The sequence below is a fragment of the Ochotona curzoniae genome, unplaced genomic scaffold, assembly GCF_017591425.1.
Source record: "Ochotona curzoniae isolate NIBS_2020 unplaced genomic scaffold, NIBS_Ocur_1.0 scaffold_2453, whole genome shotgun sequence".
NCBI classification, from domain to species: Eukaryota; Metazoa; Chordata; class Mammalia; order Lagomorpha; family Ochotonidae; genus Ochotona; species Ochotona curzoniae.
In genome coordinates this window covers 6,640,898-6,653,742 of record NW_024467094.1, presented here as the reverse complement: position 1 = coordinate 6,653,742, position 12,845 = coordinate 6,640,898, and the positions used below count along the sequence as shown (strand labels likewise).

At 54.9% G+C, this 12,845-nt stretch overlaps 1 protein-coding gene across 4 annotated transcripts in view; it reads right to left on the bottom strand.

Moving 5' to 3' along the window:
- PIK3R5 (phosphoinositide-3-kinase regulatory subunit 5) overlaps positions 1-11,518 on the bottom strand; it is a 61,187-nt gene extending 49,669 nt beyond the window's left edge. For 3 of the 4 annotated variants that reach the window (XM_041001455.1, XM_041001457.1, XM_041001458.1), the window contains exon 1: positions 11,399-11,518. The gene's annotated coding sequence lies outside the window, so the exon portion shown is untranslated. The remainder of the gene's footprint in view (positions 1-11,398) is intronic. The other variant, XM_041001459.1, reaches the window with a different exon arrangement.
- Positions 11,519-12,845: the final 1,327 nt, after the last annotated feature.

Sequence of the window (12,845 nt, the reverse complement as noted above, 5' to 3'; positions counted from 1 at the left end):
ACATGAACCAATGTCCACATGGGATCCCAGCACACGCAAAGCAAGGATTTAGCCACTAGGCTATCATGCCGGGCCCAATATAAATTAATTAATTAATTAATTAATTAAAATAGACTTGACATTTCATAAAAACAAGACATCCAAATGGCCAGTGCTGCATGTCAAGGTGCCCAACTGTATTAGTCACCAGCAAAATGTTAATTTAAAACCACAACACCAAACCACAACACCCCCATCTGGATGGCTAAGACGACCAAGATGGAAAACAATAAGCATCTGTGAGAGCCCAGGGACGCTGGGCGAGGAGCCGCAGCTGCCGGTGGCCGAGGACGCTGCTAGGACTGCCTTATGAATGGATAACCACGTAGCAGGTGCCACGATCCAGTACTTTTACACCCACGCACGCATCCCAGGGATGTACACCAGGAAGTTCAAAATAACCCTTATAGGAAGAACTCCGCCATGGGTCAGGGGTCCCAGCCAAGGCCAACATGGGACAGGTGCACACCAGCTAGGAGGAAGAAGAGCACCTGTTTGCTAAGCAGCTCCCCAGGAGGAAGCTCCCCAGATGAGATCCCTAGTGGGGGGTGGGCAGAGGCCTGAGACAGCCCTCTTGGGGAATGACAGCGGCTCACTCCTGCTGCTGGAGGGTGATGTGTGCCACCGAGTTCCCTGGGAAGACGCTGGGGTGGTGGATGGTGAACAGCTTCATGTGCTAAGTGCTTTGGGGTTTACCACAGCGCCATATTCAAGGTGGAGGATTCCTACATGGGCTTGGACCGTCACACCAGCTATGGGGTAAAAAGTTGGTATTGGAGAGGGGAGGGTCTGAGGTCACATCAGGAGCCCAGTGCCTCAGTGTGGCGGGATAAACGGGCCATGGAAGGGAACTGTCCCCCAAGAGTCTGAAGAATTAGAGACAAGGAAAGAGACAGAGATAAACAGACTCTTATAGGGGATGGAAAATGATTGGATCCTGAGAAAGGCGTCTCTAAGCTGCAGGTCCCTAACTAGGGCGCTCCACACCCAGTTAGGAGGCAGTACACACACACACACACACACACACACACACACACACACACACTGGTACCCTCAAATCTATTGCCTGTCTCTACTTCAACTGTAGCTACTTCACCTATGTGGAATCGTACAGAGTGTGTTCTGCTGTACGCGGTTCTTTCGCTTAGCACTGGCGCTTCCACATGGCCAGAGCTGAGCCGATCTGAAGCCAGGAGCTTCTTCTGGGTCTCCCACGTGGGTGCAGGGTCCCAACGCTTTGGTTATCCTCTCCTGCTCTCCCAGGCTACAAGCAGGGAGCCGGATAGGAACTGGAACAGCTGGGACATGAACCGGCACCCACATGGGATCCTGGCAGATGTAAGGTGAGGATTCAGATACTAGGTCTTCACACTGGGCCCAATAATTTTTCCTTTTGTAAAGATTTATTTTTATTTAAAATGCAGAGTTAATGAAAGAGAAACAGAGAGATCCTCCACTCGCTGGCCACAGCTAGCCACTTCAAAGTTAGGAATTTCCCCTGGGTCTCCCACATGGGTTTAGGGACCATTCTCCACTACCTTCCCAGGCACATTAGCTGGGAGCTGGGCTGGAAATGCAGCAGCTGTGGGGTCCAGAACGATGGCTCAGTGGCTAAATCCTCGCCTTTGCAAGCACTGGGATCCCATATGGGCACTGGTTTATGTCCCAGCTGTTCTACTTCCCATGCAGCTCCTTGCTTGTGGTCTGGGAAAGCAGTCGAGGATGGCCCAAAGCCTTAGGACCGCTGCAACCACTGAGAAGTGAAACAGCAGATGGAAGATCTTTCTGTCTCTCCTTCTCTCTGTAAATCTGCCTTTCCAATAAAAATAAGTAAACCTTTAACAACAACAAAAAAAAAAAAAAGAAAAGAAAAGAAAGAAGAAAAGATTAAAAAAAAAATACAGCATCTGCAACATGGTAAGGAGATTGAGAGGGTGGAGCTGGGGGGGTTGAAGATACTTGGCCTGCGTGGGCCCAGACGCAGCCCAAGCGGGGAGAACACTGGTTTAGTGCATGAATGAATCTGAGATCACCATGAGAATAAATCATGAATAACACTAAAGTTCTCCTTAAACAAGCGCAAGTCACTTAAGGAAAAATCATGTTCCCAGGACCAGTTTGAGTCCTGACTGCTCCACTTCCCATCCAGCTCCCTGATAATGCTCCTAGGAAAGCGGCCGAGGTTAAGTGCCCCGGTCCCTCCACCCATGTGGCAGTCCCAGAAGAAGCTCTTAGCTCCTGGCTTCAGCCTGGCCCAGCCCTGGCTCTCACAGTCATCTGGGGAGTGAACTAGTGGATGGAAGATCTCTCTGTCTCTCCTTTTCAAATAAATCAACCTCTCTTAAGAAAACAAACAAACAAATAGTCATGCTCCTCCTACCTTCATCTATGGCACAGGTGTTCGGGGGACGCAGCCAATGAGAAGGTGGAGGATGAAGGTGCAGGGGACTCGGAGGGACCAGACATGAACGACAGCCATGCTCACCATCACGCGCTGACCATGGCCCCAAGCCAAGCCTTTCAACAGGCTCTAGACAGGAAGCTGGATGGGAGCCCAGCAGCCGGGAGCCACAGTCTGTCTCAGTGAGCTCCACTCGTCCCAGTGGACAGCACTGGTGCCACACTGCCCCCAGCCCAGGGTGGTGGGCCAAAGACAAAGGCGACTCGGTGGCATCACCTCTTTGTCCACTGTAGCCAACAGTACAGTCTCGGGGGCTGGTTTCTCCCTGTTCCTAAGAGTTCCGCTAGCTAATTCAGGTTCCTTCCAGAACAATCTCTGGACCTAATCCCCAGATTATCTCGCAAGCTTCAGCCCGGGGACCCTCAGCTTCATGGTCTCAGACTCTCTGGCTCTCCCCCTCTCATTTCTTCCTCTCTCCCACCCTACTTCACATGGCCACCCACTAGGGCTTCAGTTCCTTTCAAGGGTAATGCCCTTTTCTCATTTTCTACTTTTATGATATATAAAAGCCCATCTTAGCGCCCCATGACCACAGGCTAGTGTATATATGGCTGTCACAGGCGCCTGTGTCCCTCAGGCCTGTGGCTGGGCAGTTTACCTTCTGCACACTCCGTCCAGTGCATTCAGGGAAAGGGCTGCCATGGTGTGCCTAAGTCCCATCCCTCTACCACTAATGAGGGAAGGTGGCACCAAGACAGCTTGAAGCCCTTTTCAAGATGTGCTCAGCTGCCTGCCCTGGGACCCACACACAACCAAGGGCTCTGCACACGAGTTCTTGGCCCTGTGGGTGCCGGGCAATGGTGCCAGGCGGGCAGTGGGTGCCCCAGGGTGCTACAGCCCTCTGAGGAGATAAGGAAGCCAGCAGTCGCCTGCATTTCTCAAACACATCATGGAGAAAAGCGTCCCTTTCATGAAGGCTCTCACTTCTGGCAATCCCTGCCACACTCCCACCCCCAGCAGGCCTTGTCTGCTCCCCAAAGTGCAACTCCCTTTTAAAAAAGAAGTAAGGGCCTGGTGTTGTAGCACAGCCAGCAAGGCCAGTACCCCATAGGAGCACCAGTTCCAGCCCCAGCTGCTCCATTTCTGGTCTAGGTTCTTGCTAATGTGGCTGGAAAAGCGGTCTAAAATAGCCCAAGCACCTAGGCCCCCGCCAACCACATGGGAGACCCGGATGGAATTCCAGGCTTCCTATTTCACTGGCCGTTATAATCATTTGGGGAATGAACCAGCATATGGAAGATATCTCTCTCTCTCTCTCTCACTGTGCCTTTCAAATAAATAATATTTTTTAAAAAAATAATTAAAAGGAAAAACAATGTTTTGCTTACTCTGACCCATACATCCTGCTCAGGAGCAATAAAAGATTTTCCTCTTGCTCTAAGAGGATTCACGGTTATGGGAAATGCTTGGTATGCCTGCAGGCAATAGAGGACATCATGCAAATCCATCACAAGTATTCCTAATACTCTGAGCCCGACTTAGAAGTCTGTTTGTCCAGGGTCAGGTAGGCTGGGCAATCACCAGGGATAGCTAAAAATTTCCTCCAAATCTCCCAGCCACTGCTCCCTTGCCCCCTTAAAAGTCCAGCTCCCCATTGCCCCACAGCCTGTCCGGGAGGCAGGATAGGAAGTCCCCTCCGCTGTCCACCTTCCTCCTCCCCCACCACGTCATGTTGTAAACACTTCCCCAGGCTCCCCTGCAAAGGCTGTGAGAGAAGGGGAAGGCAGCCCAGGGCTTCCCTGGCTGACTCACTCCTCCCCAAATTGGATTGCATTGGAAAGCAGTAAGTGGCTTTCCATGGAGCAGGTCCTCAGCGTGTGCAGTCAGCAGTAGAAGACATATACCTTGTCCTCTGCTAATGGCAGTATTCCAAGGTGTCAGAAGCCCCTTGAGATGTCCCCTCTAGCATACCAGCAAGATACTGGTGCATACAGACCCTGGATGGGGGACAAGATGGCTGGATCCCACAAATGTCTCAGTTGGAGCAGGTGCAGCCCAGCCCGCAGGGTCACCTGCCACCCAAGGCTGAAGCTTAGGCCTCTTGCCCTGCTGGCCACTCTAGCGAGTCATCATTCATTCATTCATTCATTCAGCAACACCCATAGACGCTTCCAAGGGCACAATCCCCTTGAGGCACTGGGGAGTCAGCACTAGGCACAGTGGTCGGAGGTTTCTGCATCGGTAGGGATGAGAGGGGCGTGGAAAGCTTGGGTCTTGGGGGCAGGCCGGCTGGTTGGGGGAGAGGGTGAGCACGGAGCCCCGACATGCCCTGTGTGCAGGGATGACCTCAGAGGCTTCCAGGGATGGAGACAGAGGGATCTCCATAGGAAGGGCCTCCCGGGGAAGCGAGGAGGTGGCTGTGGTCCAAGAGGCCCACCTGCAGGTGGTAAACAGTGAAGAAAGCTGAGGAAGTGAGAGTAAAAGCAGGCAGCAGAGAGCAGGGCAGTGACCAACACAGACATGACTCGGACCTTCTGCATGCGGTGTCTGGTGGCAGCGAGGACTGACGTGGGGAAACCTTCAGAGACAGGCTGTACCCTTTGCACACAGAAGCAAGGCATCCCAATGACAGCCCCATGTGCATCCTCAGGTGCCAGGGAGACAACCTCACCGGGCACAGCAAGAAGAGGACCAGACGGGGGTGTGGCTGTGGGTACAGATGGCCAGGGCAACACGAGTGACAGTGTTGGGCATCAGGTGCCACAGAACTTCAAAGAAAGAGTCAGGTTGGTGAGACACCATTAGGATTTGCCAGAAAAAGGAGCTGACACCCTCAGAGGAAGCCACCCTACAGTGTGGCAGTGTGGGCTGGAAGATAGGTTGCTGTCACTGTGTCCCCAAGAGAAACTTATGGCTGCAAGAGCCCAGGGGGAAAGCAGTAGGTCCCCTCTCCTCTCAGCCACCAGAAGCACTCTGACAAGGCTATATACTCAGAGGGCAGGCTCAAGGAGTAGGGGATCCACACCACTCAGGGCATTTGGTCCAGAGGGCAAGGGGCTCAAGGAAATGAGGGTAGGAAGCGGGCACCAGGGCAGCGATCATAGCCCCGTGCTCCCTTCTCTCCCCCTGCTGCAGCCCCCAGCCCTATTTCTCAAGTACATGCACCAAACAAGGAAAGCTTGCAGCTTCTGGTTGTCTCCAAATCAAACTCTAGAGACAGTGGCCCCAAACCCCAAGGATGAGAGCCCATTCCTCACCAGCTCCACCCGCAGGGGAAGGAGGTTGGTCCTGAGAGCTGACCTGAGATACCCACAGAGGAAGGTGATGGGAAAGAGGGGCTCGACTCACGCATTTCTCCAAGGGTCCAGAGGAGCCAGGAACCAAAGATGTGGAGAAAAGCCCACACTCCAAGCACAGGATACAAAGGAGAAGCCCCATGTCCAGTAGGAGCTGAGGCATGCTTTCTCTGTCTCTCTTAGCCACAACTCCCAGGACAGCTATGGCTCCCCAACAGCTAAGGTGACCCTACTCTGGGGAACAGGCTATGAGGAGGATATGTCTGGTTTGGGTATTCAAGGTCGTTGAACTTTACTCGAAATTTATTTGGGGCCAGTGCTGTGGTAGAGTGGGTTAAACGACAGAGGCTAAATAAGTCCTGGAAAATGCTTTAGAAAGTGCTAGACAAAATAAGCATCCATTCATGCTTCCCAACACGCTCAGCCAGAGGGAACTGAAGAGCCCTTCCTCCACACACTCTGCCTCCAGACAGCGCCCACATCAGAGACACAAAGCCCCAAGCCCATCCGCATGCAGCCAGTCCGCCACTCCGATCCTTAGCCCTGGTCTGTGTGTGAGCCTGGTCAGCAGCACCTGTCCCCTCTCACTCCCACCCTGTCCTCGAGGTCCCTGTTTGGGAGGCGGAGGTCGGGCAGGGAGTAAGGGGACAGTGGGGATTCTTGCCAAGACTCCACCGCCTAAGTTGAGGCCCTTTCGTCACCCTGGAAATGGGCTGAAATCACAAACCGATGAGCAATCCGGAAAGCAAATGCCCACAACTGTGGCTCAGCACATGCCCCCTGCCTTCCCCCCGCCCCCCACTATGCATCACCCCAAGTTCTCATCAATGAGTCACCAGGGCTGTCCTCACTCCCCACCCCCACCCAAGCTCTGACAAACAGCTTCCTCTCACAAGGAGCCTTGAGGGGGGCAGGGGGAGTGAGAGAGGAGGGGGAAATGAGACCAGCATGGAGGAGGTCAGACCTAAAAACTCAGTCATGAGTTGCGGATCTGGGGGCTGGATAGGACATGGGGGACCTCCAAGGCCAGAGCTTTTGGCAGATGGGGACTCCTTTCCCTGGGCACGAATACAGAGTATCTTCAAGTGGGAAGCTGGGGAGGGGGCTTCCTCCGTAGCAGCATGTCCAACCCAGTGTCCACCAGTAGGACCCTGGAGTGTGGGGACGGGGTGAGGAGACAGGCAACGAGTCCCTGGCCCACTCCAGGCACAGCATGAGGGATCTGTCCGCAGTTCTGATGTCTAATTCTCACAAAGCTGCAAGTCCATACACCCCACACCCCAACACCCCCGACACACACCCAGAGCTGTGAAAAGATGTGTGACAGCGCACACCCCAAGAGCTTCTAGCATCTGCCATGTTCTAGGGATTCTGACAGGAACAGCTGTTTCCTTTTTACTAAGCAGCTCAGCTCAAATATGACTTCAGGGATCGGCACTATGTCTACATGGCTAAATCCTCACCTTGCAAGCACCAGCATCCCATGTCAGTGCTGGTTCATGTCCTGGCAGCTCCACTTTCCATACTGCTCCCTGCTTGTGGCCTGGGAAATCAGTCAAGGTTAGCCCAAAGCCTTGGGACCCCGCACCAGCGTGGGAGATCCAAAAGAAGTTCCTGGCTCCTGGCTTCAGGTTGGCTCAGCTCCAGCCATTGCAGCCACTTGGGGAGTCAACCAGTAGATGGAAGATCTTTCTCTCTGTCTCTCCTTCTCTCTGTAAATCTGTTCTGCCTTCCCAATAAAAATAATCAAATCTTTAAGAAAAATATGACTTCATCAGGAAGTCTTTCCTTGGCCCTCCCCAGCATTCCCCTCCCACAAAGTTTATTTTGCTTCCTTTTCCATAATGACATGGCGTCCCATAATTCTCATGTGACAAATAAAAGAATACTTGAGCTCAGTGTCTGGCCTTCCACCCTACAAAGTGCTGAGCAAAGGAGTTGAACGGTAGAGGCTAGGCGGCTAGGCAAGGACTACAGCAAGCATCAATGTTCACACCCACCCATTCTAGAGATGGGAAAACTGACACTCAGAAGGGCATACGGTTCAGTCAGGTTCGCGTGGCTGGGAGTGGAGGAGTCGGGCAGAGACAAGCCCTGCTTTCCACCCTTACTCCCACCCTGCCCAGCCCCACATCCCCCTCCCCTGGTCCTGCCCGGGGAAGGAAACCACACAAGCTCATTTGCCTAGGACAACAACTGCACAGCCCATGCTCCCTCCCGAGGACATGAAAATGAAAAGCTCACCCCTCCCTCCCTCCTTGTCCCCACCCCAGCACAAACGCCCAACCCCCACACTCCGCCTAGGGCATCCTGGGTCCAGGGAGCTTCCACCGTTGGTGTGCGTGGGGGTTTCTCGGCAACAGCATGACCCCAAGCAGGCCACAGCTGTGCTGTCGTTGGGTAGTCCCTGTAGGCCAAGGCGACACATGCTAAGAGCCACAGAAAGGAGGAGACAGTGAGCACGTGCAAAGGCCCAGCGGTCTGCCTGAACTTGAGGCAATGAAGCAGGAGGGGTGCACCTGGCCAGCCATACTGATGGGGGACGCAGCTTCACTAGGTTTGTGATCTCACACCGCCATGACAGCGGGACAGCGGCGGAGCCTACAGGCAGGGGTTCTCCACCAATGCCAAATCCTAGAGCTCAGAGTCTAGCAAAGTCCCCGATTCAGCCTCCTCCTCCTGCAGGGCATACCTCACTACAACTCCGTCTCACCTATGTGGGAGCCACTTAAGTGATGACCTGAACTCTCCAGAGCCCAGAAGCAAACAGAGCGACACGAAACATAGTTCTGTACAAGCCTTTGACACCTGCAGTTGCCAGCAGGTTGTCGCTAAGCCTTGGCCATCCCTGGTCAAGGGCAGACTTCAGAGCCAGCCCAGTTGCAGCACCTTCCACCCTTGCGGACTCAGCCTGGAGCTTTCTTGCACAGAAAATGAGGGCAGACATAACTGTGAAGGTTAAAGGGCATCAAATACTTAAGCCTGAATCCATGCAGGCATAGTCAAAGGGAAACAGATAAAGGCCAGAAAGACAGATGGATGATGGGGCCCAGTGTGATGGCTCAATCAACTAATCCTCACCTTGCAAGCACCAGCATCCTATATGGGCACTGGTTCATGTCCCGGCTGCTCCACTTCCCATCTAACTCCCTGCTGTGGCCTGGGAAAGCAAAAGAGGATGGCCCCAAAGCCTTGGGATCCTGCATTTGTGTGGAAAGAACTTGGATTCTGGCTTCAGATCAGCTCAGCTCCTGACATTGTAGCCAGGGGTAAACCAGTGAATGGAAAATCTTTTCCTCTCCTCTGTAACTCTATCTTTCAAAAAATAAATAATAATAAATAAATGTTAGAAAAAGAAAATGATGAATGACAGAGGGAGGACCACAATCCTGTCTTAAGCAGTCCCAGGGTGCATGAGAAAAAGGCATGCCAGAATCACAAACTCTCCAACAAGAGACTCTGCCAGGCCCTAAGGACTAGACATGGAAAGGCAGGCAGCACAATCCACCAAGATCTCGCTTACAACGGAGTGCAAGCCGGCCAAGATCCCTGTGCGAAGCAGCAGCAGCAGTCTACGCATCCCTGCAGAGTACACACCCCAAATACAAAAGTGTGGAACAGAATCTAAGAGGCCACGTCCCCTAAGGAAGAAAAATGGCTACTGCTGACAACTCTCAAGGTCTTCGCACTGGCCTTGGGGTGAGCACTGCAAGCAAGCCTTAGGAAAACAACCTATGGCAGAATGCACAGTTGCTGCCTGGGGCATCCATCATTCAGTCTTTCAGCCCAACCAGCTGAGACCAAAAGATGCTTTCTGGCCTACAGGCATCCCACATGGCCCAGCCCGTGGGGAGGAGGAGGCTCCTTCAACAAAAGCAAGGCCTTTCCACTCCCCAGCTCACTCGAATCCCAGCGGCAACAAGTCCTGGGATGTTGGGTACCCCATGCCTGCAGAAGAGCTTCCAACCCACCCTAAACACCTTCCTCACCCAATAACCTTCAGGGTGTGAGAGGGAGGAAGAGGAGGTGGGAGGCAGAGGTGGTCCTGCTTTCCCTGAAGCTTGGGGGAGGGGACACCACAACCAGCACCCACTGGAGCTGGAAACAGGCGGAGAAGGGCTCCTCCAACCCCAGCACAGACAGCCCTCGAGCCTTTCTGTACCCCAAAGCAGGAAGAGGGATGGACCCCCCTCCTTTTCTACACTGCCCCCCAAAGGCCCCTAACTGGAGACTCACACCATGGAGGCCACACTTGGGACGCCCTGGATGTCCAAGTCCTCGTTCTGTAAACAGCCGTGGGCCAGCTGCCACACTCACCTGCCTTCATCCCACCTGTTTCCATTTGAACTTCCCACACAGCCCCGTGCACCAGGTCTCATGTCTCAGCTATGGAGACTGCGGCTCGGACAGGGCTTGTACGAGGCTGACGCTCACACAGCCTGCAGCTCAGCTGTCTTTTCCACATCACACACGGGGTTCCCAGGCGGTGGCCCTGGTGTCTATTTAGAGTTCATTCTCTTTAGCCTGGCTGATCTGTGTGTTTATACGCACTGACTGTGGTCAGCAGTGGGAGCCCAGGACCAGGAGGTCCTCACAGCAGAGGGAAAACAAAGTGTCCATACATTTTATGGGACTTGGAATTAAAAGTTGGGTTTGAAGGTTGGTGCCATGGCATAGCGGGTGAAGTTCCCGGCTGTCTGCCTGCCATGCTGGCATCCCACAGGGACTCTGGCTGGAGTCCTGGCTACTCCATATCCCATCCAGCTCCCTGCTAATACACCTGGAAAAGCAGCAGAGGCTAGCCCAAATGCTTGGGTCCCTGCACCCACGTGGAAGACCTGGAAGAGGCTCTGGGCTCCCGACTTCCACGTGGTCCAGCTCCTGCTGTTGCAGCCATTTGGGCAGCGAACCAGCTGATGAAACATCTCTTCCTCTTTCTGTAACTCTGTTTTTCAAATAAATAAGTCTTTAAAAGTGGGTGGGTTTGTTTTGGTGCAAAAAAAAAAAAAAAAATGGTTGCAGTCCATGCACAGCTTCTTCATAAGCGACCTCCTCCAGGACCAAGGGAACCAGAGACCAGCTATGGGGAGGGGAGCTCCCAGCCACACTTGGCCTATTTTCAAGCCTTCCTCTCCTCTACCCACCCACCACCATCCCCCTCACTGCAGGAGCCTGCTCACTTCACACCACATCCTGCGGCTTTCATGTCGCCTGCTCTCTCCCATTCAGCAGCCTGTCTTTCTACTACAAACTCCAACTTCTTGGCGGGTGCACTCCCACCCCCGGCGCGCACGCGTGCACACACACACACACACACACACACACACACACACACACACACACACACACGCCTTCACGTCAGGTCCGAAGATGCAGACCCGCACCCTCGGCAGCCACAGTCCCGGATCGGCTCGCTAGCGAAGGGGCAGGAGGCTCTCCCCAGGGCACTCCCAAGACCCCCGACTCCTGGCAACCAAAGGACCCCCGGCTGGCTGCCAGCGCGCACAGAGAGCAAGCGCGCGCGAACTCCCAGCGTCCCAGCGACTTCGTGAGGCACAGTCCCAGGCGGTGGCGTCCTCCTCACAGCGTCCGGAGACGGCCACACCTGTCCAAGGCCACCTCTTGCAGCCGCTCCTCCCCGGCCTGCTCCCGCTCCACACACCTGCAGTCCCCCGCCGGGCACCGAGCCCCTCTCCAGCGGCGACTCCCCGGGCTTCGAGTCGGGACCACCGCGCCCGGGGCTGGAGCGGAGCAAGTCTGCATCAACCCGCTAGCCCCGGGGCTCCCGCGGCTCAGGGGTGGGACGAGGGCGCACGGGGGCGTGTGCAGGCGGGGCCAGGGGCGGGACTGCCTCTCGCCGGCCTCTGCCGCCACCTTGTGGCGGGGGCAGTATCAGCCAGGTACCTGCCCCGGCCGGGATATTCCAGAAATCCCGCGAAGAGTCCAGAAGGCAGCCCTCCGCCCCCCCGTCCCCCCCCGTCCCCCGCTCGAACCCTGGGAAAGTGAAGCCCTGGCAAGATGCGCGGCTGTGGCAAGTGGACCGACCCCAGTGCCAAGCACCGACCAGCGACTCCACAAGCAATAAAAGTGAGGTTCGGCTGAGGGGGGCGGCAGCGTGGCATCGTGTTGGGGGCAGTGGGCGGAGCAGTGTGTGTTGGGGTGGGTGGGGGTGGGTCTGGGGTGGGGGCTTCGGGGAAAGGGGAGAAAGAGGAAGCCCTGACGAGCTGCTTCCTCCTCGGGCCTAACTCAGAGCCCCACTTCCTCCTCCCACTTCTATTTTCTTCGGGTGCTCTTAACCCTAAAAGTGCCCGCACGCGTGCTGTGCTGAGGGCCCTGGCCCCCCAACCCTCCGCAATTCCTGGGAAAGCCAGTGGGCCCAGAGACTCCCTGGTCTGGCCTTGCACCAGGCTTCTTGTCGCTCAGCTGCTGTCCCCCACTTTTTCTGGGCAGTAGGACGCTCTTCTTGTCTCTCTTCCTCCCCAGACGACCCGGAAACCGTGGTTAACCTCGGAAGGATATCTCAGAAGACAGCCCATCCTTCTGCGCCCCCCCCCCCCAGTGAAGGTGCTGTCTGATGCCTCAGTTTCCCTATTCACAAAATGCAGGTCTGGCTGCTTCCCTTCAACCTCCAGCCCCCATCCTGCAGTCTCCCACCGCGGGAGGCGGTGATGGGGGACTTTATTTTAGGGCACCCCTTTCCCACTCTGCCAGGCTGTTACCTGTTAGGGGCATCTCGGGCCAGCCTTGAGGTGGTAGACCTGGCCATGGTCCCACGTGGTCCCCTAAGCCCTCCTTCTTGGTTCTGGCTCCCTAAATATCAAGGAGAAGCAACTTCCTTAAACACTGAAATGGATGGAGACAAAGCTCCAGGGGCTCTCCTGCAGCCTCCTCCTGTTGACCCCCACCACACACACACACACACACACACACACACACACAAATACACACCTTGCACTCCTGTGCTGGAAGCCTAAGGTGCTGCTGGAGTCTTCCAAGATGCAGAAAGCCAGTCGCTCACTCCAGTGGAGCCCTCTGGGTCCCCCTCAGAAATGGGGTGGGGGGCTCACCTTTTTAGGCAGACACATCCTCCAGGACTGGGCCCATCTGAG